Genomic DNA, 27,065 nt, shown 5'->3' on the forward strand with positions numbered 1-27,065 from the left:
CCCCCCCCCCCCCCCATCTAATTCGTTGCAAATAATAACCTATAGCTGTGATCCTGCAGTCAAATAGTCTATGCATTGGCTGGAATTGCGTGTTAATAAAATACGTAGTAAAAGTTAAACGAATAATTTAATAACAAATGTATGTAATTGAGGTAGACGACAGAGAATTATGTTGAACAACGTTTATTCAAGAAAGGACATCTCAGATAAACGGGAAGTGGTATTACGACATTCGATTAAAATACAGACAGAAAATACAATTATCAAATGCAGTTAAGTTACATGGAGGGCGTTACCAGAATGGTAGCAAAATCCCCAAACTACATAATAGTCAAAGATTCGCGAAAACTAAGTCCATTTCGTGATCACAATATAGGAAATATTCATCAGCTCAAAACAGTTCAGAGTTCAACGTGGTGATTGACAAATTAACATACATGATACAAAGAACATTAATCCAAACTCTGTCTGTCCTCAATTCCGTAATATAAGTGGAGCACATTCAGATCTCTCGTGAGTTAGAGTTCCATCAAAACTTAGAGTATTCTAGAGGCCGTTCACCGTCCAGAAATAATTACCTGCACTACTGAATTCCACACATTACCATAGGCAGTCTGCTTTCTTCCAGCACTCGATACAAAGTGTCACGACTCGCCCCCCTTGGGGTCTTCCCTCGAGAAATACCAGTCTCTACTCGATGCAGCAGTGTTCCGCCACTGTCCCAACTCTCATTGGCTGAAGGCCGTCTCCACCAAAAATACATCATTCTTAAGCTCTATAGGCATGATTTGACTCACTTGACCACTTTCCCGCACTAAACTCATATATTACAACAATATTTAAATAAAAGAGACTTTACGAACATCCTGTTACATTCAGGTCATTTGCAGATGTAAGTAATAGTTGGTACATAAATAATTAAACCAATGTTCTTGCACAACTGCGTTCTCGTTAAATGACTACAGATCATCTCTAATATTATTTAAACAATTATTTATGCCTTCTTGACAAAGGCGTCTTTTGGTTCTCGTTTCAGTTGTGGTGTCCGCCAACACATGCGATTGACCACTGTTAAATTAGTACAGATTTTAATAGCACTTTCAATCAACATTTAAATAAAGTGACTGGCAAAGTAGTAAACAGTTCATCCAATAAATACTCTAGTATGACAATGTTTGAAGTATTTGTGCGTGTTCATTTGCTGGGTAAATGTGAGGAATACGATGTTCCGACAAATATTTGCATAGTAAAAAAATATAAAAGACGAAGTGAATCAATAAATAAAATAGATACAGATACGTAGCGTTCAGTGATGATAGATGTAGTGCAGTACTATCGTCTGAAACTTTGTCTGCTGAAATCGCATGAAGCGATTAAAAGTTGTTAATTCAGAGCTTCATTGTGTAAATGTTTTTTCTCACTGTGAAATATTAACTTCGGTTGTTTTAAAGATACTGATATGTTGTTCTGTCATTGGATACGCCCCATTTATCTGAGATCATTGATGTAGCCCGATTTGCATTAATGTTTGACGAGAGCTATTACTGAATCTCAAAGAGCTGTAACTTGGTCATCTTTAAGAGCGTCTGACATTGCCGTTTCCTGGAGCAGATTCTGCACAAAGGCAATGCGAGCGTGAGCCGTTCAAATTCCCAGCTCTGGAATTTACCTGTTTCCGGCGACGCGCTCATTATCTCTGCATCTGAGCTCGCCTGAGGCAGAAACGGTCAACTTCCAGGCTGAGTCCGGCGCACTGGGCCCGCTAGCATTCAGGCGTGCAACAAATTCATCTCTCCACAATATCAAGCCTAGGTGGACGAATAACTCGCCCACATGCTCGTCATGTTACAGCCTCGATAATTCTGTTCGCACCATGGATCCGCAACCGAGATACCCAGTGCAGGTGGCCGCGGCAATGGAGTCGGCATGGCTCCACATCTATGTCACTACCTCCAGAACCTGAACCTCTTCCTGCAACGCTCGCGCTGCAGAAGGTGGTTACACAGGCTCTTGACAGATGGTCACATTAATGTGACAGAACAGTGTACATAAGCATAGCAGAGACGAACGTGAAGCATCCTAGATATGATACAGGCCGCAAATAAGGAAATCAACTAACATTAACGACTTCTCCAGAGAACAGATTGTTATGACTCTGTCAACGAGCACTTAGGAAAAGGTGAAGCTGATCGGCTGTTCGCGTGCTACTTTCGCGAGCATTTATGGGAAACGGTTGAAGGACTGTGAAACCACGAGTAGGAAACAAGGTGTTAGCGCAACACTCAATGTGGAGGTCGGAGGCTATCCTGCTCTGTAAAGCAGAGTAGGTGGCGGTCTGTGGCAGATCTGAAGACAGAGAAAAATGCTGATGCAGACGCAAGTGTTCCCGAACACACTGTTCAGCACACATTGCTGAACATGGGGCTAACGTTTACTACCAAATTCCACGTTGAGCTAACATCGTCGTCAGTTACACTGAAGAGCCAAAGAAACTGATGTACCTGCCTAATATCGTGTAGGGCCCGCGTGAGCACGCAGAAGTACAGCAGAAGTACTCGAATAGTGTCTGAGGTAATGTGGGAGGGAACTAACCCCATGAACCCTGCAGGGCTGTTCATAAATCCGTATGAGTACGAGGGGGTGGAGATCTCTTCTGAGCAGCACGTTGCAAGGCATCCGAGATAATAATAATGTTCATATGTGGGGGGTCTGGTGGCCAGCGGGAGTGTTCAAAATCAGGAGAGTGTTCCTGGAGCCACTCTGCAGCAATTCTGGACGTGTGGGGTGTTGCATTGTCACGCCGGAATTGCCCAAGCCCATCGGAATGCACAATTGACATGAATAGATGCAGGTGATCAGACAGGATGCTTACGTACGTGTCACCTGTCAGAGACGATTCTAAATCAGGGGTCCCATATCACTCCAACTGTACTCAGAGCCTAGACGCATCAGGGGTCCCACATCATTCCAACTGCACACGCCCCGCACCATTACAGAGCCTCCACCAGCTTGAACAGTCCCCTGCTGACATGCAGGGTCATGGATTCATGAGGTTGTCTCCATACCCGTTCACGTCCATCCGCTCGATACAATTTGAAATGACTCGTCAGACCAGGCAACATGTTTCCAGTAATCAACAGTCCAATGTTGGTGTTGATGGGCCCAGTCGAGGCGTAAATCTTTGTGTCATGGAGTCATTAAGGCTTCACGAGTGGGCCTTCGGCTCCGAAAGCGCATATAGATGATGTTTCGTTGAATGGTTCGCTCGCTGACACTTGTTGATGGCCCAGCATTAATATCTGTAGCAGTTTGCGGAAGGGTTGCTCTTCTGTCACGTTGAACGATTCTCTTCAGTCGTCGTTGGTCCCTTTCTTGCTGGATCTTTGTCCGGCCGCAGCGATGTTGGAGATTTGATATTTTGCCGGATTCCTGATATTCACGGTACACTCGCGAAATGGTCGTATGGGAAAATCCCCACTTCATCGCTACCTCGAAGATGCTGTGTTCCATCGCTCGTGCTCCGACTATAGCACCACGTTCAGACTCACTTAAATCTTGATAACCTGCCATTGTAGCAGCAGTAACCGATCTAACAACTGCGCCAGACACTTGCTATCCTATATAGGCGTTGCCGACCGCAGCGCCGTATTCTGCCTGTTTACATATCTCTGTATTTGATTACGCATGCCTATACCAGTTTCTTTGGCGCTTCAGTGTATACGCAGTGCGCACGGGATCAGCTAGATTGGCCGTATGTCAGCGAAAACTTGTCGTCACGGGCACAAGCCGGTTGGGCCACTATTACGCTATGGGGAATATTCACCTTGTCTTCCACGCGAGTCCGCAGCTCGTGGTCGTGCGGTAGCGTTCTCGCTTCCCGCGCCCGGGTTCCCGGGTTCGATTCCCGACGGGGTCAGGTATTTTCTCTGCCTCGTGATGACTGGGTATTGCGTGATGTCCTTAGGTTAGTTAGGTTTAAGAAGTTCTAAGTTCTAAGGGACTGATGACCGTAGATGTTAAGTCCCATAGTGCTCAGAGCCATTTCTTCCACGCGACACGTGGTAGTATTTTTAGGCATCATGACAGTTATGGACAATGTATGTATCTCTCACGCTTGATGTGTTCTCTTACAATGGTGGCACCTTCCAGCTCGTCAACTTGTAGGGAAGCAGCCTACTCACGCCTTATAAAATTCTCATCAGCCTTTCCGTTGTGTGCCAGCCTAGTCCGCTGTAACTAGCTCTGACGTCATAAATGTTGCGCAATATTTTAAAAATCAAGTATATAACCTGAAACGGTTCTAGCATGTCAGGACTAATACTAAATAAATATGTGTTGAATATCAGTTCAATAACTTTAACCATTTTCGAAATTTGGACGTTTTTCTGTAAAAATCATTGGCGCAACAGAAAAGAGCTAGAAACTTAAAAATTTATATTTGGATTCCTTTTTCATAATAATTTAGTAGAAACAGTATTTCGGATGTCACAAATTAAAATTTGAGTGGAAATTCATGATTTTATGGTTTTTGTCTTAAAAATTAAAGAAGCAAGATAGATTAAGTAGGCGAATAAATAAGGCTAGGATGTTTAAATTTAAGTAGAAGCGAGATCCGCTATAATCATAAAGATGTGAGAAGTTTCAATTGAATAACTATATAACTATAGCGATAGCGTATCTCCAAAGGGCAAGTTCAGAGCTCGTCTACTGCGTGTAGTGTAATTAAATTAATTCTCTCGCCCAAAATAATTGATTTAGCCACGTCAGAATTTTATTATGATTACTTACCTGTGTGCTGAATGCACATTTAAATTGAGAGCTTCATCGGCCATCAGCAAAGGAAGCCATGTTTTATTCAATAACTTAATGTGGTGCATTACTAGCCCAGCGGCTAGTCGGGAGAGCCGATTTGATCAGGCGTTCCCTTAGCCGTTCGCACTGCGGCTTTATATATAAGAACGCTGCGCGAGGAAAAAGGCCCCAGTTCTCTCCAGACGATGAATAGCACAACACCTGTGTAGGGAGTGGCGTCGCGTCGGTATCATTGCTATAAACAGCCTCGGATGCCGTATTAAGTTAATCGGGATACGCGTAAGCATGAAATCATTTTCGAGTGAAGTCTTAATTCTGGGATTACTTTAATGATCTATCTTCAGTTTGCATATGTCGTATTTTCACGTGCCGTCGCGGGACAAACATTCTACCATTATTTAGCGTGGCGTTTGATGAACATTATCATCAAATTATGGCGAACATTCACTTAAACATTTAATTTGGACAGTTATAGTTGCATCATCGCAATAGACTCTGAACTGCTCTGTTAGTCAGATTCTGTGGATTCCTTTTTTTCATCTGTGACTTTCAGAATATAGCGAACGTTTTTTCACGATCGTTTTTGATTATGAATCCCAGACAGCCGTCGTGGGACAAACATTCTACCATTATTTAGCGTGGCGTTTGATGAACATTATCATCAAATTTTGGCGAGCATTCACTAAAACATTTAATTCGGACAGTTATAATTGCATCATCGCAATAGACTCTGAACTGCTCTGTTAGTCAGATTCTGTGGATTCCTTTTTTTCATCTGTGACTTTCAGAATATAGCGAACGTTTTTTCACGATCGTTTTTGATTATGAATCCCAGACAATCTCCTAATTCCTCAGAGCTATAAGCTGTAGCTATAAGTGTATTTCTCAGATGAAGTGGGCACTAGGAATTCTAATTACAGGCTTCACGTTTTGCTTATCACTTTCTGGTTGCCAAACTTGTAGTTAGAGAGCCAGTGTTGAGAACGGCAAAAGACAGCATAATTAATAGGAACATTTTATATTAACAGCATAAAACCACCTGCCGCCCCACATATGGTGCATCGACCGGGAAATGTTTCTACCTTACAAACCAAACATTATATAAACAGCATAATTCCACCCGCCGCCCCACATATGGTGCATCGGCATGGAAATGCATCTTTTCTACATTACAATTCTACATTATATATAAACAACATAAAAATTTCCACCAGCTGCCCCACAAACTGTCTGTGTGACAAGGGCAGAATCGTCTTGTGATATACTCATGTTGATGTCTTAGCCACCAGATTCACCTGATCTTAACCGGATGGAACTTACATGGGACGCTATGGGCGCCCATAGACCGCCGACTTTAATATGCTGGAACTGAGTGACCTGTGTGATACATACCTCCGGAAATTTACAAGACACTTGTCGAATCCATATACATAGTATCTCTGCTGTACTTCTTTCTAAAGGTGGACTAACACGCTGTTAAGCAGATGGTCGTAATGTCTTATCTCATTGGTAAATGCCTGGAATGTAACCTTTAATGGAAGCGAAACCTGGACGAACCTCTTTTGTATTGTCTTTTAGAGCCTGTTTTCTTATTAATCAATAACTTTACTTAGGATGCGTTAACTTCTTTTATTACGTAAAGTTAATGTTTTCTATTATCTTTCCTATCGTCTTTCTTTTTCTTCTTGGAGAATAACTTTGGTTACAATAAGTTAAGGTTAACCTGATTGTAATAAGTAACTTTAATGTTGCAGACTTGATTATTTTATGCTATTAAACAGTACAAATATTCAGTTGCAAAAAGAGATTAATTCTATCTTAGACCCTAAGTGGCAGGCCATATGTAAATAGTAACGAATAACTGACTAGATAAATAAAAGTGAAACTACTCGTCCAACTTTTTTATTGGAGTTCTATTTTCCTTGCAACGATTATACTCGTTATTTCTTCATTTTGGTTTTTCTTCTCTATAATCCTTCATCCACTATGGTTAGGCTAGATAATTTTGATCGGTATACTCCCAATATTACAATAACTTTGGGTAAGCTCCGACGGCACATAGCAACAACAGGGAATTCAATAACTCCAGATAGTCTCACGGAAGTATGGACGTGTTTGACTGTCGTCTGGATGTTCGTCGGGTTCCATGGGGAGAGTTTTAGACTTTATGAAAGGTAAATGAAAACTTTCATCCTAATGCGTAGATTGAAATTTACCCCGAGACTATCTGCTTGTCTAGTCTTGTGAAATCGGATGAATCTTTTTGCGACCTCTCGCATTTTCTGTTAAAATAAGCTACAACAGAATACTAAGAAAAAAGAAAAGAGGGAGTCAAACTACAAATTCTGAAGTCCTGCACTTGAGCATCCAAGAAGGGCTTCTGATCATACACTAACCGTGCCAGCTCCGCTGTCCTTAGTACTCCAGAAAGTAGCCAGTCTGCATCTGTTCAAGCTTACTCTCCTTTATCTGGTCGATACTGATTTCACGGTAGGCTGTTATTCAGATTTCCAACGAAGGCCTTCAGAAAAGACAACTTGCTTATCTCGCGAGATTATGTCGAAACGTATCTACTTTTCCAGGAATGCTTGCCATGTATTTGTGAGAAAAATCACATTGCGTGGTGCTGTATCAAACCTGACGTCAGCTTTATTGGCAGAACACTTAGAAGATCCAATAAATCTACTAAAGATGGGATCTTACCCAGATGTGACTGACGGAAGATACTAATAACGTTCAATGGAGGGCAGATCGCTTTGTATTATTGCTAAATATCGGAGAGTTGTTTTTAATTGTGGCGAAATATTTTCACGAAATTCCAAGTACCAACTTTCTCCTCCGAATGCAAAAATAAATTATTGACGCTCACATACATATTTAGAAATTACCAGTGTGATAAAACAGCAGAAATCAGAGCTTGCGCAGGAAGATTTAGGCGTTCATGTTTCGCACGTGCTGTTAGAGAGCGGAACGGTAGAGAATTAGTGTGAAAATGGCTCTGTGAAACCTCTGCTAAACAGTTCGGTATGAACTTCAAAGTGATCATGTAAATGTGCTTGAATCTTCTTACACGATTATAGCTAAGCCGTGAATCAAGCAGTCGAAGGTACACTGAATAATCAAATTTAGTAATAGAGAGGTAGGTGAAACGCAAGGGTCACACACCGGGAAAAGCCCAAATCTTCTTCTTCTTCTTAAGCACTTGTACTCCTGGGTGGCAGGGTCTGCTGAGTGGATTCGTTGTCCCAATTTTGTTCGATAGTGGCCCATGTCTGCATGAAGATTTACAGGATTCAGATTGTTGTGCAGAGTGTCGGCCCATCGCTGGCTAGGTCATCCCTCGCATTTGTTTCCCATGACTTCCACTGTGTACTCTGCCTTTGCAATGGTATCTTCCTCTAAGCGCAGCACATGTCCATACAATTGCAGATGGCTTTCTCGCATTTTCTCGTGGATCGGTGCGACCCCGAAGTGTTCCTAATAGTGTCATTCAAAACAAGATCCATTCCAGCGATGCCACCTGTCCATCTGGCCATCTAAGTCTCGATGACCCCTAATCGTCGTTGTGCCTCTTTTTTAGCTGACTAACACTCGATGCCGCAGAGAGCAACGGGATGGATAACGGTCCGGTAGGTCTTTGACTTCAGATGATCCTTAATCCGACAATCACAAGTGTCGCCTGATGTCATTCGCCACTTCAAAAAAAATGGCTCTGAGCACTATGGGACTCAACATCTTAGGTCATAAGTCCCCTAGAACTTAGAACTACTTAAACCTAAGGACATCACACACACCCATGCCCGAGGCAGGATTCGAACCTGCGACCGTAGCAGTCCCGCGGTTCCGGACTGCAGCGCCAGAACCGCTAGACCACCGCGGCCGGCCTTCGCCACTTCATCCAGGCTGCTTGCGTCCTTGCATTGACCGCGTCTGTAAGTTGGCAGTCGTTAGAGATTGTAGAACAGAAATACTTAAATTTTTCCACTCGTGGTAGATATATTCTGTTAACGTTGATGTTCCCAGCTTCTCGTGATTCTGATGTCATGTACTCAGTTTTCTACTTGTTGAGCCAAAGGCCATATCGCGCGATTCCTTCGTTCCACTCCCGACTTGGATGTTGGAGATCAAACTTGTTCTCCGCAGCCAACATGACATCATCAGCATAGAGGTGTCCATGGTGGTGGCATGTGCAGGTTTGATGTGACCAGTGTCCTTCGCAAGAATAAACAACACTGGTGGTGCTTTTTTAGTTTCCTTTCAGGTTTGAGGAAGTTGTACCCAGAGATATGCACTTCAACTGGTAGCTTATCGAGAATACTGCTGCCACCTCTAACGCGCTTCCTAGATCTCATGTTGTACTACTGCACATTCTAATGTTTGCACAGTCTGTTATGCACCAGATATGAGTGATCACTCATCTGTTTTGCAATGACGGAAAACTGAGATATTTCACTAAAGCCTTGTTCGCTCTACAAGAAATGTGCCCAGTTCAGAAATTCTCTATAACTCCACTGTGTTAAAACTACCAGGTTCTCATTCACTGTCCTTTAAGATGTAAGTTTTCAGGTTTTCTCGCTGGACTTACGAAACTGTACAGATCTCTGTTGACCAATTCGGTAAGTAAGACTTCTCAAATACAGTTTTTTATTTCGAAATACGTTCCAAATAACTTAAACCGCATTTCTGCTAGTGTGGATGCACCATCTTAAAACAATTGTACATTTATGAAGAAGCCCATTGTTATGAATATCAGTAGGTCTCATTTTAACCATATGATACTGAACTCGATTACACGCCCCAGCAATTTGTGGCAGAATGTCTGGCCAGGTGTATGAGCCACGAAAATTAAATCGCATCTAAATATGATTCTTTATGGTTCCATCAGCTGCTGCACAATACTAACTTCCATGTGCGAAAATGTGGAGTAGTGGTTTATTCCGTATCATTCCATTAAAGACTTGAAATACTTATCGTAAAATTCGCCTCTGTGAGAGGTTTACAGGTTATCAGGGCATCGATATGTCCCGTCCTGTAGCAGTTGTTCAAACACCTGCGCAACTTTCTTCCAGGTTTTTGCCTTCACAGGAAGGGCCTAAGCGAATTTGGAGTAAATATCTATGATCATTAAAACATATTTGAAACTTTTATTTGATTGTGAATATTCTCTCATATCCACAAGACCGGCCTGCCATAAACTGTCCAAACCTTGTATTATGACACGTTTGCGCGGGAATGTTTCGCGAGCAGGCCTGTGGTGTTTATGGACAACTGTCTCCAAAATTATTCAATAATGTGTATTTCTTGAAACTCTGATATGACTGACATTGTTGTGTTCATGCGAGCTGTATCCCTGCAGTGGCTGATTCTATTATTTCACTGGGGTCATCGTAGTATACAGGGTGTAAATTTTAAGTTAACAAACCAGAATAACTAGAAAAATAAGCTTCACGCGAAAAAATGTGTAGAATCCAAAGTTGATTACTTTCGAGGGGGACATCTACTGGTGCTAAAATTAGCCCACCACTCGAGCCCCCTGGGGGTGGAGTGGGAGGCAACCTTAAAATTTCAAATGAGAGCCCCCATTTTTTATTGCAGAATCAGATTCTACATAAAAACGTACATACATTTTGTCTTAAACATTTGTTTTGATTCTTGGTAGTTGGCACTGTAATTCAACAAAATCCATGTTCTCATTTTTGCGCGGAAAATGGTTACTCATAAATACAAAATACGTATTTACTTCGTAAATTTTGATTCGCTAAAACTAAAAATCTCCCTCTCTCCACGTAGGGTGGGGTTGGAGTTTTATAATTTAATATTTGGGTCAACATTTGTAAAACTCTAATTCCTCTCTCTCAAACCCCACCCTATGGAGAAAGAGGGAGAGTTTTAGTTTTAGCGAATCAAAATTTACGAAGTAAATAAGTATTTTTTATTTATCCATAACCATTATCCACACAAAAATGAGAACATGGATTTTCTTGAATTACAGCGCCAACAACCATGAATCGAAACAAATGTTTAAGACAAAATGTACGTAGTTTTTTATGTAGAATCTGACTCTGCAATAAAAAATGGGAGTTCCCATTTGAAAATTTAAAGTTGCCTTCCGGCCCACCCCCAGGGGGCTGAGTTGGCGGGCTAATTTTAGCACCAGCAGATGTCCCCCTCGAAAATAATCAACTTTGGATTCTATACATTTTTTCGTGTGTAGCTTATATTTCGAATTATTCTGGTTTGTCAACTTAAAATTTACACCCTGTATATACTCCAGAGGTAAAGTGTTAATTTTTTTATGCTGAATGTCAATGCTTTCACGTTTGCTTTGTACACCAGTTAACGCTGGGCAAATTATAATAATTTATTTGCTACGGTTCTGACTTTTTTAATTGTCCTTTTATAGCATTTTCTTTTTTCTTCTAGATTTATTTTCTTAAAATACACCTTGAATGACTAGAGATAGGATGTTCATATTTACAGAACATGTTCTGCAGAAATGATTAGCATTTGAACCATGTCGGCCCCCGGGTTCAAGATCAGCAACGATATCGCGGCGCAACACTACCTACCGGTAAAATGTGTCTGCAGCTCTCGTTGTCGCTATGAACCGAAGACAATGGATAAATGTGTCTTGAGCAGACCTGCAGATGTATGCGCGAACCGTACCGTCAAATCAGTGAGTTTGAAGAGGGCGCTTTACTAGCATGAGAGAATGTGATGCATCCGTCCGGGAAATTGCTGCTTGTGTGGGACAAAGTGTTTTGGCAGTACAACGGGTGTGTGCAGAAGGCTGTAGAACACGACGAGATGGGTCAGGTCGAGAAGATCGACACCTCATTGGAATGTCATTGCAGGACAGATCTAAGTTCGCATCGGCTCTGGTGCAACAGTGGAACAGTGGAACACGTCGTACAGTATCAGGGATGACATTCTGTTGCAGTTTAGTACGGCATGGGTTATGGGTGCGTCATCCACATTTCCTCCTACCTTTGAAGAATGTACAGGAACATACAAGGCGGCAATGGTGTATGCGACAACGTCACTGGGGACAGGAATAGTATCAGATAGTGTTTTCGGTCGAATCCAGGTTCTGTTTGTTTGAAAATGATGGCCGCATTTTGGTTCACCACAGACAGGGGGAGGGCACCAAAAATACACAAGACATACAGCGCCAAATCAAGGCCTTTTAGCATGGGTTGCTATTGGGTACAACCAGAAATCACAGTTGGTGCGAATCCAGGGCAATGTGACCAGTGTGACCTACGTAAATGACATCCTGTGACCCGTAGCCATACGGTTTCTACACAACACCCCAGACGCCATTTTTCAGCAAGGAAATGCACGACCACATGTTGCTGCATCAACACATGTCTTCTTTGTGTCACAGGGACTCTTATATAAAGAATTCGATACATTTCATCAGCAGATTGAATGGCATAGTGGTCCAGCCGGAGGACATATTGGTTAGCTTCGATGTGGTATCGCTGTTTACCATGGTTCCACTTAATGATGTATTGGAACAGCTGGATCGAATTTTTCCTGCCGATATTTCAGAACTGTTTAAGTGTTGTTTGAAGACCACATACTTCAAGTGGAATGAACAGTTTTATGAGCAAACGGATGGCGTGGCTATGGGAAGCCCCCTAAGTCCCGTAATTGCAAACTTCTTTATGGAGAAATTCGAAGAACAGGCCTTAGGTACTGCCAGAAAAAAACCAAATGTATGGTTCCGATACGTGGATGACACGTTTGTGCTGTGGAGACATGGTAGGGAGGAACTAAGCCGGTTCCACGAACATCTGAACAGTATAAACTCGAGAATCCAGTTTACAATGGAGGAGGAGGTAGACGGCAAATTACATTTCCTCGATGTGCTTGTATTTAGAAACGAAAATGGTAGTTTGGGCCACTCAGTATACTGCAAACCCACGCACACGGACCGTTATTTGCACCGGGATTCGAACCACCACCCACAACAGAAGCGGGGTGTTATCAAGACGTTAGCGGACAGAGCTAGAAATATTTATGAACCTGAGTTGCTCGACGATGAGATGGAACATCTCCACAATGCACTAATGAAGAACTGATATTCGTCCGCCGAAAATAAAACGTGCGTTGAGGCAGCCACGCAGAAATCATATTGACGTACAGGCTACTGCAAAATCTAAGGTTTTCCTGCCGTTTGTTAAAAATGTAACGGAAAGAATAGGGAGGATCTTGACGAAGTGGAATATTACCGTAATTTACAAGCCCACCAGGAAGATACAGGAATACCTTAAGCCTGCCAAGGACGCTCGCAAACCATTGGAAAAAGCTGGAGTGTATAGGATCCCATGCAGCTGTGGTGATGTTTGTGTGGGTACCACTAAAAGAACTGTTTCTAAACGTTTGGAAGAGTACAAGGGAAATTGAAGAAGAGGAGAAACGGTACGATCAGCTGTTGCGGACCATGCTTTCCAGCCAGGGAACCACAATATTCGTTTCGAGGAGACGCAAGTACTAGCGGCCACAAGCGGATATTACGAAAGGCTCTACAGGGAGGCAATCGAAATCGCTAAACACCCAAATAATTTCAACCGAAAGGAGGAGGGTGTGAAATTAAATGGTATATGGATGCCGGTGTTAAAGAAGATGTGTACCACCCGCCCACTACTGGGTGATGGCAACGGCGATCGACGGCGACGGACAACGGCCAATTGCACTGACGTTTTCAAAACACGTGACGTCACGCCGCGGCGCGGGTGCGCAGACACGGAATTTAGCGGCAGTCGGTAGCGAGCCAGTGGGTGTGTTGGACCTTCCATCGAGCTACGGACCCTCTTGAAGATGTCTCCCGCAGTCAGAGACGACACGTTGGGAATCAACACCGAATTCATCAACCGACCACGGCATAACAGCCCGGATAATTATAATGGACATGATATTTCCGGCCGTGAAAGTCTACATTTTAATAATATGTGTAGATAGTGCAGCTTAGCGAGTAGGTTGGATTATGGTAACGGTTAGGAATCAAAGATACTACTCACTTAGCTCACAGTTTCATACTTCAGAGTAGCTGCCGGAGGAGGAGGGCCAACACAATTGTGTGTGTCGGTCTGTGAATTACAAAACTATGTACGCTTGAGTGGCAACTTATCAGGGCCGAGATGAAAAGTTAATATTACTAAAGGGGACAGCTGTCTGTGCTCCAACTTGCCATCTCCACCCTCTCCCCCCCCCCTCCCCACCCACCTCCTGCTTGGGCGGGGTCAGCTTTATATTTTCAGATGGGAATCCGCTATTTTTATTGCATATTCGGATTCTATGGCAGGGTGCTGTAACTGAAAAAATCAAGTGTTCTTCTTTTTGCAATAAAGACTAGATGCATTTGGTTCTACATTTAATTTACGGCGTAAATGTAAACCTCTGTGTTCTAATGTTCTACTGAACTGGAAAAGGGGGACAAGTGAACAGTTGTACAGAATGAATATCAGGAATTGAAGTTTTCCTAAGAGAAGCTTCGGGCTCAGGTGCAGTAGATGACACAGATAAATCCAGAAACGCTAGTATGAAAGAAAAGGGGTTAGTTAGATACTGATGGGAAATTATTAAAAACGATATTAGCTACAGTAAATAACGATGACATCGCAGATTTAACTAGTGCGATAGGGACAGTACAAGACATGGCAAGGAAAACAGAAATAACATTTGGCGTTGACGCATTGCACCACTAGTGAAAAGTAATAGAACATTCTTCATTCATGCATCTACAGTTAAGGTTTATTCAGATGGAGCTAGGGTATATATTGACATACATTTTACCGTTTCAGGTTGAAATGCTCGTTATCAATGGTCACGGTCCATCCATATCCTATCAAATTGAAAATCATCAATAAGTGAGGAGAAGTGCAAGGTAGTATAAATGCTGCTACCAGATTTTCACTGGACTGACATGCACTGGCTACATAGTACACTTTCGCCATAGACAGTAATAGTGAACTGCAAAAATAATAAGACATTTATGGGGATAACAAAACTAGAGATGAACAAATTGGATAATTAGTAAATGGAACCAAGTGTGATACAGTCTGTACAAAACGTCACCTTTCTACTACTATTACAGGTACCACGAGGAGTACTGGAACTCGGTGAGTGTTGCATTGGCCGGAGAAACCTTTTTGTGGGTTATCCACGCAAACCCTAACCTTCCGGAATAACACTTCAGATCCTGCTTTACTACGGGCAACAAGTATGTTAGTAATTACAGGAAAAGGGCAAATTTTGGTAGATCAAATATTACTGCATGCGCAGAAGCATCAACAGAAATATAAACAAAATTTCTTTAGAATCAGTGTATCAACAACTAGTATTTGGTGATACTAATTTTTAGTTGTGCAGTCCAGTTTTGTTTCAGAAAGAGAATGAATCTTGCAAAAGAAACAACCGTCCACGAAATTCCTTTCGAATGCATTCATACTAGTAAGTAAGAGATTTTAGAGCAAAATGTAAAAAGAAGGAAGGTATAAAAATAATGTTGAGTTAAGATAAGATTTTCTTTGTGCTTAAGGGAAGAAAAGGTTCAAAGTAGATCTAAATATGTTAGATAGTTAACCAATCACATAGAAAAGGGTAAAAATCGGAACAAATTTTGTTAAAGCGGAAGGGAATGTTATGCCAAAAATTAGTAATGGGAGAGTAAAACTTTCTAAGTTCGAACAACCAGTATTACAAGGGAAACTACCCATCGCAGCCCTTCAGATTTAGTGGTAATATGGCTCAGCGGATAGCCTGACAAAAACTGAACACATAAAAACAGGAAGAAGGTGTAGTGAACTATGAAAAAAGAAGCAAAACAGAAACAGGGAACTGCCCAAGCTCAAGATCTAGCGAATTCGAATAATCACGGCGTCGTGATTATGTGGTCACGGTGTTGGATTCCGGAAGAGGAGTTCCGTGTTCAAATCTCACTCGTACCCCTTTTTTTACAAAATTATGAACTATCCGTTGGGTTATTGGCGTGTCTGATCGCTGTATTCATGTTTGTGTCTGTGTCGTGGTGTAACGTACGTTTGCAACAGTGAGATTTAAGGCAGGGGTCTCCAGACGGACGTACCTCCTATTTATTCTACACTTGCGTCCCGTTTTGGATGTTTTAAGTCTTGAATTCCTTTGTTGTAACATATCTCACACCCCTTTATTTATTGTTTCAATTTCTGTGAGAGATATATGCGGCATCTGGCCTGCTCTCACTATTCATCACATTTACTTGCCACATGTATAGCATGACAATGGCCAAGATTACAGAAGGAGAACAGACACGCCAATGACCGGACGGAAAGTTCATAATTTTGTGAAACGAAAGGGGCCAGTAGGGAGATCTGAACACACATCTCTCGGTTTGCAGTCCAAAACCGTGACCACACAACCACGACGTCGACGTTTTTGTAATTCGCTCAATATTGCACAGCCTGATCTTGGACCGTTCACTGGTTCTGTGTTGCTTCTTTTTTCACAGTTCAGTACACCTTCTTCCTGTTTTCATGCATAATCTTTGTTCAGTTTTCGACGGGCTATCCACTAAATAATTTTACCACTACTTCTGAGTGGGTTGCGATGGGGAGTTTCCCTTGTCAGTGACGCGGAAGTATGAACAGCTGCCAGCCGGGAAGCGTAAACATTTCATCATCATTACTCGGACAAGAAGACAGCAACCTCGACACTCATGAGCGTCACTGCAAGCGACCTCAGCAAAAAATCATTAGAAAAGTGCAGAGCGAACTGCTTTCGTAACGTTATACACGGAAGAGTTAAAGCACTCGATTCGCCGTTGGATTCAGCGCCACCTGGCTCAGTGGTGTACTCTCTCCTCGATGACGTAAATAATCAACTCCCACTAGCCTAGAGCATTCGATTGATAGGATCTATGGTGTTCTTATCGCTTGCACTCGATTCTCTGGTTATGGTATAGTAACATCTTGTGTGTGGGATGGTTGTAGCGTTGGTGTTACATTTGCTGCCTTACGAGAAGGTCAGCGATCCGTAGCCGCTGATAATGAACTCCTGCATCCAGTACTGAAGTTTGCACAGCAGCCAGCACTGATGGGTAGTCCGGAGGTCTACCAACACGCATCCTTTCCGGGGCAGAAGATGCCCTAAAACTCCAGAAAAGTACAGGTCTGCCGGGCTACCGTAATAGCGGGCCAGATTCAGCATTCAGCATGACATCACGGCATCCGACATCGCGGCCCACCTGATGAGACGTGGGCAGTGATCAGGGAGGGATTCAGTACTCCCACAAATGGCTTGTGAATCAAACACACACGGCGTTGCGCCGTCACCGCCATCTCTAAGCGGGACTACCGACGGGGCGTGTCTACCTTCCCAGCGGGAGACAAACGCTGCACCAGGGTGTCATTGACTTCCACTCCGAGCTCATGCAGCGTCTTCGGCAGCCCTGAGTCCGCCGTTGGATTCAGCAGATTCCTCTCCAGATTACGTAGCCACCAGCCCTCGCAGAAGAGACGGCAACGACTTGTATTCTGAGTAATAATGCAAGAATCTCGAATACTGTTTTATTGCATCTAACGACGCCAAGCAGATCCTCGATCTGCATGCTGCCCCCGTACAGTGGGTTTAGTATCCGATGGTGATACAGATTCTCTGCCTAGTCTGAATATCGATAGGGAGAATACGTCAGAGATACTCGGGCTATGGTCGAGCGGTTCTAGGCGCTTCAGTCTGGAACCGCACGACCGCTACGGTCGCAGGTTCGAATCCTCCTCGGGCATGGATGTGTGTAATGTCGTTAGGTTAGTTAGGTTTAAGTAGTTCTAAGTTTTAGACGACTGATGACCTCAGAAGTTAAGTCCCATAGTGCTCACAGCCATTTGAACCATTTTATTCGGGTTACGTACGACGGTCGCAGCTAGCGCCTGCACGTGTGTGTGCCATGCCGCAAAGTATTAGCGGTCCGACGCCAAATGGTTCAAATGGCTCTGAGCACTATGGGACTTAACATCTGAGGTCATCAGTCCCCTAGAACTCAGAACGACTTAAACCAAACTAACCTAAGGACATCACACACATCCATGCCCTAGGCAGGATTAGAACGTGCGACCGTAGCAGTCGCGCGGTACCAGACTGTAGCGCCTAGAACCGCTCGGTCACCGCCGCGGCTGTCCGACTCTCTCTCTCTCTCTCTCTCCCCCCCCCCCCCTCCAAATTAAGGGGCCCTCACACGCTGAATATAATACTGTGTCAATATATTGCGTGAAAGTATTATTACTGCGCGATATTTATGGCCGGGGCGCATCAGTTAGTAGTCTGCCTTCTTAGCGAAAATGTCAGCGCTCGATGATATAGAAATCGCATGAATTCAGTTATCAGGGTCGTTCAATAAGGAAAACAACACATTTTTATTTCTCGGCTAAGTGTGGTTGGAAAAATGCGAAATTTGTTGTGGGCCATCGTGGAATGTTCCTGCTTCAGCCCCTATAGTTTCAAGAAGTTCCGATAGGCGGCGGCGCTAAACATAGCCTTGAAAATGGCATCTGTAAGGGAGGTGCGTTCCAAACAGAGAGCTTTTGGTGGAAAATCCGAGCATCGCAGACATTCATAGGCGCTTGAAGAATATCTACGGAAACCTGGCAGTGAACAAAAGCACGGTGAGTCGTTGATTGGTAGGCATCTGTCACTGTCGCAACAAGGTCGCGCAAACCTGTCCGATCTTCTGTGTGCTTGCCGGTCGGACACAACTGTGACTCCTGCAATGTTGGAACGTGCGGACACTCTCATTCGAGGTGATCGACGGATCACAATCTAACACCTCGATGCTAAACTGGACGTCTGTGTTTGTAGTGTTCACAGACTCGTCCACCATTTGGAGTACCCAAGTTTGTATGCTCCCTGAGCTCCTCACAGCCTAACAAGAGCCCATAGGAGCAGCGACGGATCATCTGTGCGGAACTGCTTGTGGTTCACGAGGCTGATCTTAACAACTTTTCGTCGAACATCGTCACAGGCGATGAAACGTAGGTTCATCATTTCAAGCCGGAAACAAAACGGCAATCCATGGAGTGGCACCCCACCACCTTTCCTTCGAAGAAAAAGTTCAAAGCCACACCTTCAGCCGGTAAAGTCATGGCGACGGTCTTCTGGGGCTCTGAAGGGATTATTCTGTTTGATGTCCTCCCTCTAGTACAACGATCAACTTTGATGTGTATTGTGATACCTTCAGGAAATGGAAGAAATGACTTCAGCGTGTTCGTCGCTACGAAAATTCAAATGAACTTCTCCTCCACGACAACGCAAGGCCTCACACAAATTTGCACACGCAACAGGAGCTCACAAAACTTCGCTGGGCTGTTCTTCCTCATCCGTCCTACAGCCCGGGTCTCGCACCTTCCGACTTCCATCTGTTTGGCCAAATGAAAGATGCACTCCACAGAAGCAGTACGTGAATTTCTTTAAAGTCAGTACCGCAATTAGACTGTTTTTTATTTGCAGTGTTACATTTACACGATCATGATTTCGGCTTAAAATGCCATTATCAAGTGTTTTAATGTTATGTAGTGCCTAAGATGGCATACTGTCTTATTTAAAATACACTATTAGACACATTGTCTAAGGGTCAATATTTCTGGTAAAGGCCTACTGCTTTGTTTTATCACTGAGTATACCATCTCGACTGAATGGTATTTCGCCTGCCTCATACATCTTGCTCACCAGATGAAAGACTTTTGTCATGGCTGGCTCTCCAGACGCTATCAGTAGCTCTGGTTCAAATGGCTCTGAGCACTATGGGACCCAACTGCTGTGGTCATCAGTCCCCTAGAACTTAGAACTACTTAAACCTAACTAACTTAAGGACATCACACACACCCATGCCCGAAGCAGGATTCGAACCTGCGACCGTAGCAGCAGCGCGGCTCCGGATTGGAGCGCCTAGAACCGCACAGTTACCGCGGCAGGCTTCAGTAGCTCTAACGGAATGTTGTCTACTCCCGGTGCCTTGTTTCGACTTAAGTCTTTCAGTGCTTTATCAAATTCTTCACGCAGTATCATATCATCCTCCTCATATTCCTCTAGGTCCTCTTCCATTTCCATAACATTGCCCCCAAGTACATCTTCCTTGTATAGCCCGATTATATACTCCTTCCACCTTTCTGCATTCCCTTTTTTGCTTAGAACTGCTTTTCCATCTGAGCTCCTGATATTCATACAGGTGCTTCCTTTTTCTCCAAAAGTCTCTTTAATTTTCCTGTGGGCAGTATCTATCTTACCCCTAGTGATATATGCTTTTACAGCCATAGAGTTGTCCTCTAGACATCCCTGCTTAGCCATTTTGCACTTCCTGTCGATCTCATTTTTTAGACGTTTCTATTCCCTTTCGCCTCCTTCATTTATTGAAATTTTATATTTTCTCCGTTCCTCGATTAAATTTGGTATCTCTTGTGTTACCAAAGGATTTCTACTAGCCCTCATCTTTTTACCTACTTGATCTTCTGATGCCTTCAGTTTTCATCTCTCAAAGCTACCCATTCTTCTTCCATTGTAATCCTTTCCCTTTTTCTTGTCACTCGTCCTCTAACGTTCCCTCTGAAACCATCTACTACCTCTGGTTCTTTCTGTTTATCCAGGTCCCATCTCCTTAAATTTCTGCCTTTTTGCAGTTCCTCCAGTTGTACTCTGCATTCCATAACCAATAAAGTTTGGACAGAGTTCACATCTGCCTCTGGAAATACCTTACAATTTAAAATCTGGTTCCTAAATCTCTGTCTAACCATTATATAATCAATCTGAAACCTTCCGGTATCTCCACGTGTCTTCCACGTATAGAGCCTTCTTTATGTTTTGTTACAGCTGCTAGAAACAGAAACTGACTGGAGAGCTATTGCTGGGCTATTGAATAGTAGATGAAATTTCCCTCATTGCTTAGGCAGTGTCGATAGCAAGTACATACAAATATTGGCTCCAGATCATAGTGGGAGCTTGAATTTTAGTCACAAAAGCACATTCCGCATTGCGCTGCTTGGAGCTGCAGACAGTAACTACAACTTCATTTCCGTTTTCGCGTTATTTACTTACATGATGAAGGCATATCCAGGTCACAATCCAGGGTCATCGACATCAGAAAGAGCCTGCAACTACCAACTGTGCAGAGCCCTTGTCATCATATCATCAAAATTTCGAGTATTACTAAAATCGATAACTCTAGCTCCATAAAAAAAACAAAGACCATTGTTTTATCTTGCATTTGTCCGCAATTTTTTTTTTTTGCGCGGAATCAGCGTGTCCAAAAGTAATTACATTCCAGATGGTATTTTTGGTTCGTATGAGACGGATGAAAACTTGATTGAGGCCCCTAGGAGAAAGAAACTGCATGAGAATAGTAGCAAAACCTACCCCGAAAGTTAATAACAAACTTGCACGAGATTCGAAATCAGTTCAGAGATTATTTCCTTACTCTTGAGGGAGAGATTCTATGGCAATATTATGTTTTCTAAATCTTGAGTCCAGATAGCTTACAACATTTGAAACAATCAGTCATATTGAAAATGTTTTCACAAACGTCCTAAATAATATTTTGTAGTCATTAACGTATTATCATTAATAAATTAATTACTGTATTTTCATAACAATTTTTTTCTTCTATATCCATTAAAAAATTAAACAAAACTATATTCGTAAAGTACTTAAATTGTCTTTAGTGTTTCCTAATTCACTTTTCTTTCCTGTCAGTGTTTCTGCTGCCTCTTGTTCTGAACCTTGCAGTAGAAATAACATGTGTTCGTGTGCAAACCAAACATTGTTTACAGATGCCTCTCTCTCCTTCGGCTGATTAATTGTTTTTATGCTCCCGAAGGAAAGCTGTTTTCAAATTGTTGATTTTTTCCGACTTCACTCACTGATACGTCACATTTTTTGCTAGCTCTTCGACAACCAACCACTTCTTGTAGCGAATTTTATAGTCGGATTTACTAATTCCTGCAAACACGGTGCCGGATGAAAAACTTCAGTAAGCTACAACACCTTCCTGTTGTCCACATCTTGATAGGTGATGTTTAACAATAAGAAAAACAAAAATAATAAAAAAAAGCCGACGAAGGCTTTTCTAAGTCGCAAAGAGTATTACTGGGGGCCTTATCTACCAATACGCCCACACTACGAAATGTTGCGCATCACTGTCTAAGAATTGTCTCATGTCTCCCATTTTAAACAGGAGTAAAAAATTCTGCAATTGTGTTGCAAAAATATGTCTATAGACAATAATTGTCTCTCAATTCTCTGTATATAAAATCGCGCAATTGCCTATAGACACTGTCTAGTTTCAAAAGTCGCGCGGCTTTCTTTACAAGGCCTCTGCTTTCCCTTCTTGCATGAGGCATACCACACTTTTCGCACAAAAAGTAACATTCAAATGCGATTTCCGAATTAGTAACCCGCTATGGTCTTCTTTTCTTGTGCCTTTGCTCCGCATCGTCGCAGTGTTAATAAGGTTATTAACGGATTTGGCATCAGTATTTTAATGTGTGGCCGGATATCCTTCCTGTCGCCATCTGGCTACCCCCCAGGGTGGAGTATGTGTACCCCAACTGTTTGGGTGTAATATTACTCATGTGAAAATAAACGAATGTTTTCTAAGTGTTTGCGAATCGTGTAACTTATGCAAGACCTGCGTACCAACTTGGCATGCACCTAGTGAGATGTGAGAAACCGCCGAAAAACCTCTTCCAGGCTAGCAGGCACACCGACTCTAGTCATTAATCCCCCCCAACGGATCCGATGCTGGAAGCGGTGCTTTAACACGCGCGGTTGTCCGGAATGATCCGTTGTAGTGCTTAATCTTTCCTTGTATATTGAATGTAGGTGGCTACTGCAGCCAATGTAGGTGGCTACTCGTACCTACTTGCCACGGTTGCGCTGAAAGCACGTACTGCTCGTCGTGCCAATTTGACGTGTGTTGCATGCTGTCTTCGTGAATCTGCAATTTTAAAGGCCAGCGGTGTCCGTTCACGGCGTACAGCGCCTAAAATTACAAGTCTGAACTCCTACTCATTATTGCCGACAGTACCTAAAAAGTCTGCGAACAGGAGCAGCGGGTTTTTCTATAGCTTAGTCAGCTGTCCACTGCGCATGCGCGTCGGCGGTGACTCAAGCGCCGAGTACGACGATTTCCGGCGACGTTCGAGACTGCGCCAAACGCTCGCCTTCTGACACACAGCGGCCACACCTTACCTTACCTTTTATCCGCTGCTATGTCGAAGTGACTGCATTCTTATGTTCACTTTCTCTAATATCGGCTCTCCCCTCCACTGACATTTTTTGGACTGAGGATTTCTTGACAGGCAGTTAGTTATTCTGAACGGTTTCCTACCAAAACAGTAGAGCCGGTCAGCCGATCACGTCAACTTAACGAGTGTTACCTGATAAAGCGAACTAAATACCTGACCAGGGTGGCAGCACCGTCGTGTTTACCCCGGAGAAACAACGAGGGGAGGAGGTAACAGCTTAAAGGTCACCATTATTACAAATGGACAGCTGCCACACGATGCACGTGTATACGCCAGTTCTTTGCATTATACAGCAATTAAAAGCTCACCAGCACTTTTTTTATTTTACGCGTCTCGTTCCGTAGGACCATGTTGAGGAGCAAATCTGCAAGGTCACGGATTGTGTCAGTACATGAAATTACAACACAAAAGTAATACAGTAGAAGATAAAATAAAATGTTTATGAACCCAAAAAAGCACAAGCCATAAGTTTATGTAAACGCAACCAGCAATATAACACACGAATCAGCTTAATTTTGCAAGGAACTCCACGACAAGATAGGAGTGACCTATGAGTAAGCTCTTCAGTTTCGATCTGAAAGAACGTGGATTTTGTCAACAAGAAACGACAGTAAAGAGTATATATATTAAGAGGCCATTTTCAGAATACCCAGACTAACGAACAGGGGTCGACAAGAGGTTCGCGAGCTTACACCACTTATTGTCCGAACCGCCCGTTCCTGAGTCAAAAATATCCTTGATAATCGGAAGACTTACCCCAAAATATAATACCATACGTCATACGCGCATGAAAATAAGCAAAATAGACTACTTTTCGTGTCCAACTATCACTTACTTCGGATACCGTTTGAGTAAAAATGACAGCATTGCCCGGCCGGCGTGGCCGAGCGGTTCTAGGCGCTTCAGTCTGGAAGCGCGCGCCCGCTGCCGTCGCAGGCTCGAATCCTGCCTCGGGGTGGGTGTGTGTGATGTCCTTAGGTTAGTTAGGTTTAAGTAGTTCTAAGTTCTAGGGGACTGATGACCTCAGATGTTAAGTCCCATAGTGCTCAGAGCCATTTGAACCATCTGACAGCATTGAGTCTTTGAACAAGATCCTGAAGGCGGGCTTTCCAAGACAGTTTGGTATCTATCTGAACACCTATAAATCTGAACTGTTCAGTTTCACTAATCATATGCCCATTCTGTGAAATTAAAACGTCGGGTTTTGTTGAACTGCGTCTCAGGAACTGTAAAAACTTAGTCTTACTCTGATTTAGCGTTAGTTTATTTTCTACAAGCCACGAACTTGTGTCATGAACTGCACTATTTGAAACAGGGCCAATGTTGCACACAAGATCCTTTACTACCAATCTAGTGTCATCGGCAAACAGAAATATTTTAGAATCACTTGTAATACTAGAGGGCATATCATTTACATATATCGCCGTGACAATACTTATTCTCGGTGTAGCATTCTTTTACCTAGCGTTTACCCTTCTACTTCTTGGTCTATTTTTTCAGGTTGGAGAGACTGTATTCCGTTATTTCATTTTGTGATTGGATGCCCTTCATGACTCTGCACTCGTCGAGGAAACCTAAAGGCAGAGAAGTCATGTGTGCTACCTGTGTGTATATAGTGCGAACTTTGGTGTGTGTATTATCGTATTTTAATTGTTTGTGTATCGATTCACAGAGGAATATTTTGGGGACGAGCCCAACATTTACCTAAATGAGCATGAGTAGTCGCCTATAATCCCCGCTCACTCGTTAATCAGCGGCACGTATTCAATGCTGGTATGGCTCTCCTCTCTGTCTTGCAAGCTAGCGCGCCGCACGTTACTCTATACGAACAGGTTGTTCAAATAAAACACAGACAATACTAATTGTGGTGGTTCACTTTTTATATAGCTTTAATAAGCTCACCGGACAAAAACCTTGTCACCCCTACAGAAATGATTTCAAGCATCATTTATTACCGCCTAATTCCGCCCTGGACTTGACAACCGCCTTGATTCCGTTAGGAAGTGAGTCCATGCTCTAGTAACGTTGTACAGGCACGTCGCATCCAGGTTAAGCCACTTGCTGGGGATTTTATCGCTCAGTACCACCAAACTGAAGGGATTTTACACGACTGAGGAACTGCTCCCGACCAAAATTTCAGTTGTCTCTTGCTCAGCACAACATACTTCATTTGGAAATGGGATTGCATGCTGGCATTTTGCAAGCATTCTTTCTACAGCAACTTCCTCTTCCTCTACGCCCAGCGAGTCAAGAAATTCTGGAAGTTCTTGCATTTATGCTTCCTCACCTACATCTGAAGGAAATCACTGAAACACCGATCTCTGCGCCCCTGAGAATATACACTACTGGCCATTAAAATTGCTACACCAACAAGAAATGCAGATGATTAACGGTTATTCATTGGACAAATATATTATACTAGAAGTGACATGTGATTACATTTTCACGCAATTTCGGTGCCGAGAAATCAGTACCCAGAGCAACCACCTCTGGTCGTAATAACGGCCTTGATACGCCTGGACATTGAGTCAAACAGAGGTTGGATACCGTGTACAGGTACAGCTGTCCATGCAGGTTCAACACGGTACCACAGTTCATCAAGAGTAGTGACTGGCGTATTATGACGAACCAGTTGCTCGGCCACCATTGCCCAGACGTTTTCAGTTGGTGAGAGATCTGGAGAATGTGCTGGCCAGGGCAGCAGTCGAACATTTTCTGTGTCCAGAAAGGCCAGTACAGGACCTGCAACATGCGGTCGTGCGTTATCCTGCTGAAATGTAGGGTTCCGCAGGGATCGAATGAAGGGTAGAGCCACAGGTTGTAACACATCTGAAATGTAACGTCCACTGTTCAAAGTGCCGTCAATGCGAACAAGAGGTGACCGAGACGTGTAACCAATGGCACCCCATACCATCACGTCGGGTGTTATGCTAGTATGGCGATGACGAATACAAGCTTCCAATGTGCGTTCACCGCGATGTCGCCAAACACGGATGCGACCATCATGATGCTGTAAACAGAACCTGGATTCATTCGAAAAAATTCCGTTTTGCAATTCGTGCACCCAGGTTCGTCGTTGAGTTCACCATCGCAGGCGCTCCTGTCTGTGATGCACCGTCAAGGGTAACCGCAGCCATAGTTTCCGAGCTGATAGTCCATGCAGCTGCAAACGTCGTCGAACTGTTCGTGAAGGTGGTTGTTGTCTTGCAAACGTCCCCATCTGTTGACTCAGGGATCGAGACGTGGCTGCACTATCCGTTAAAGCCATGCGGATAAGATGCCTGTCATCTCGACTGCTAGTGACACGTTGCCGTTGGGGTCCAGCACGGCGTTCCGTATTACCCTCCTGAACCCACCGATTCCATATTCTGCTAACAGTCATTGGATCTCGACCAACACAAGCAGCAATGTCGCGATACGATGGAACAGCAATCGCGTACGTGATGGTACGCATTCCTCCTCCTTACATGAGGCATCACAACAACGTTTCAGCAGGCAACGCTGGTCAACTGCTGTTTGTGTATGAGAAATCGGTTGGAAACTTTCCTCATGTCAGCACGTTGTAGGTGTCGCCACCGGCGCCAACCTTGTGTGAATGCTCAGAAAATCTAATCATTTGCATATCACAGCATCTTCTTCCTGTCGGTCGAATTTCGCGTCTGTAGCACGTCATCTTCGTGGTGTAGCACTTTTAATGGCCAATAGTATATGGTTGTAGTGCATTGTAGCTGTCACTTACAGAATTCAAAACAACAGTTGGTACATACAATGTGCTACATGATCGTAGGAGATTATGAGATGCATTTTTTTTTATAGTGGCTGTATTGAGAGAGCATTGACAGTGAAAGTAAGTATATCTAAAGTTACTATAACTTAAATTTGAGTTTGTACTAGAGCCTTTATTAGTGGTTTCGAAATATAACTATTGGGACAGTATGTAGTTACGACACAAAATGTGAGAGGTGGCATGAGCCCCCTCTC

This window comes from Schistocerca serialis, chromosome 3 (assembly GCF_023864345.2).
Source record: "Schistocerca serialis cubense isolate TAMUIC-IGC-003099 chromosome 3, iqSchSeri2.2, whole genome shotgun sequence".
In the NCBI taxonomy this organism is placed as follows: domain Eukaryota; kingdom Metazoa; phylum Arthropoda; class Insecta; order Orthoptera; family Acrididae; genus Schistocerca; species Schistocerca serialis.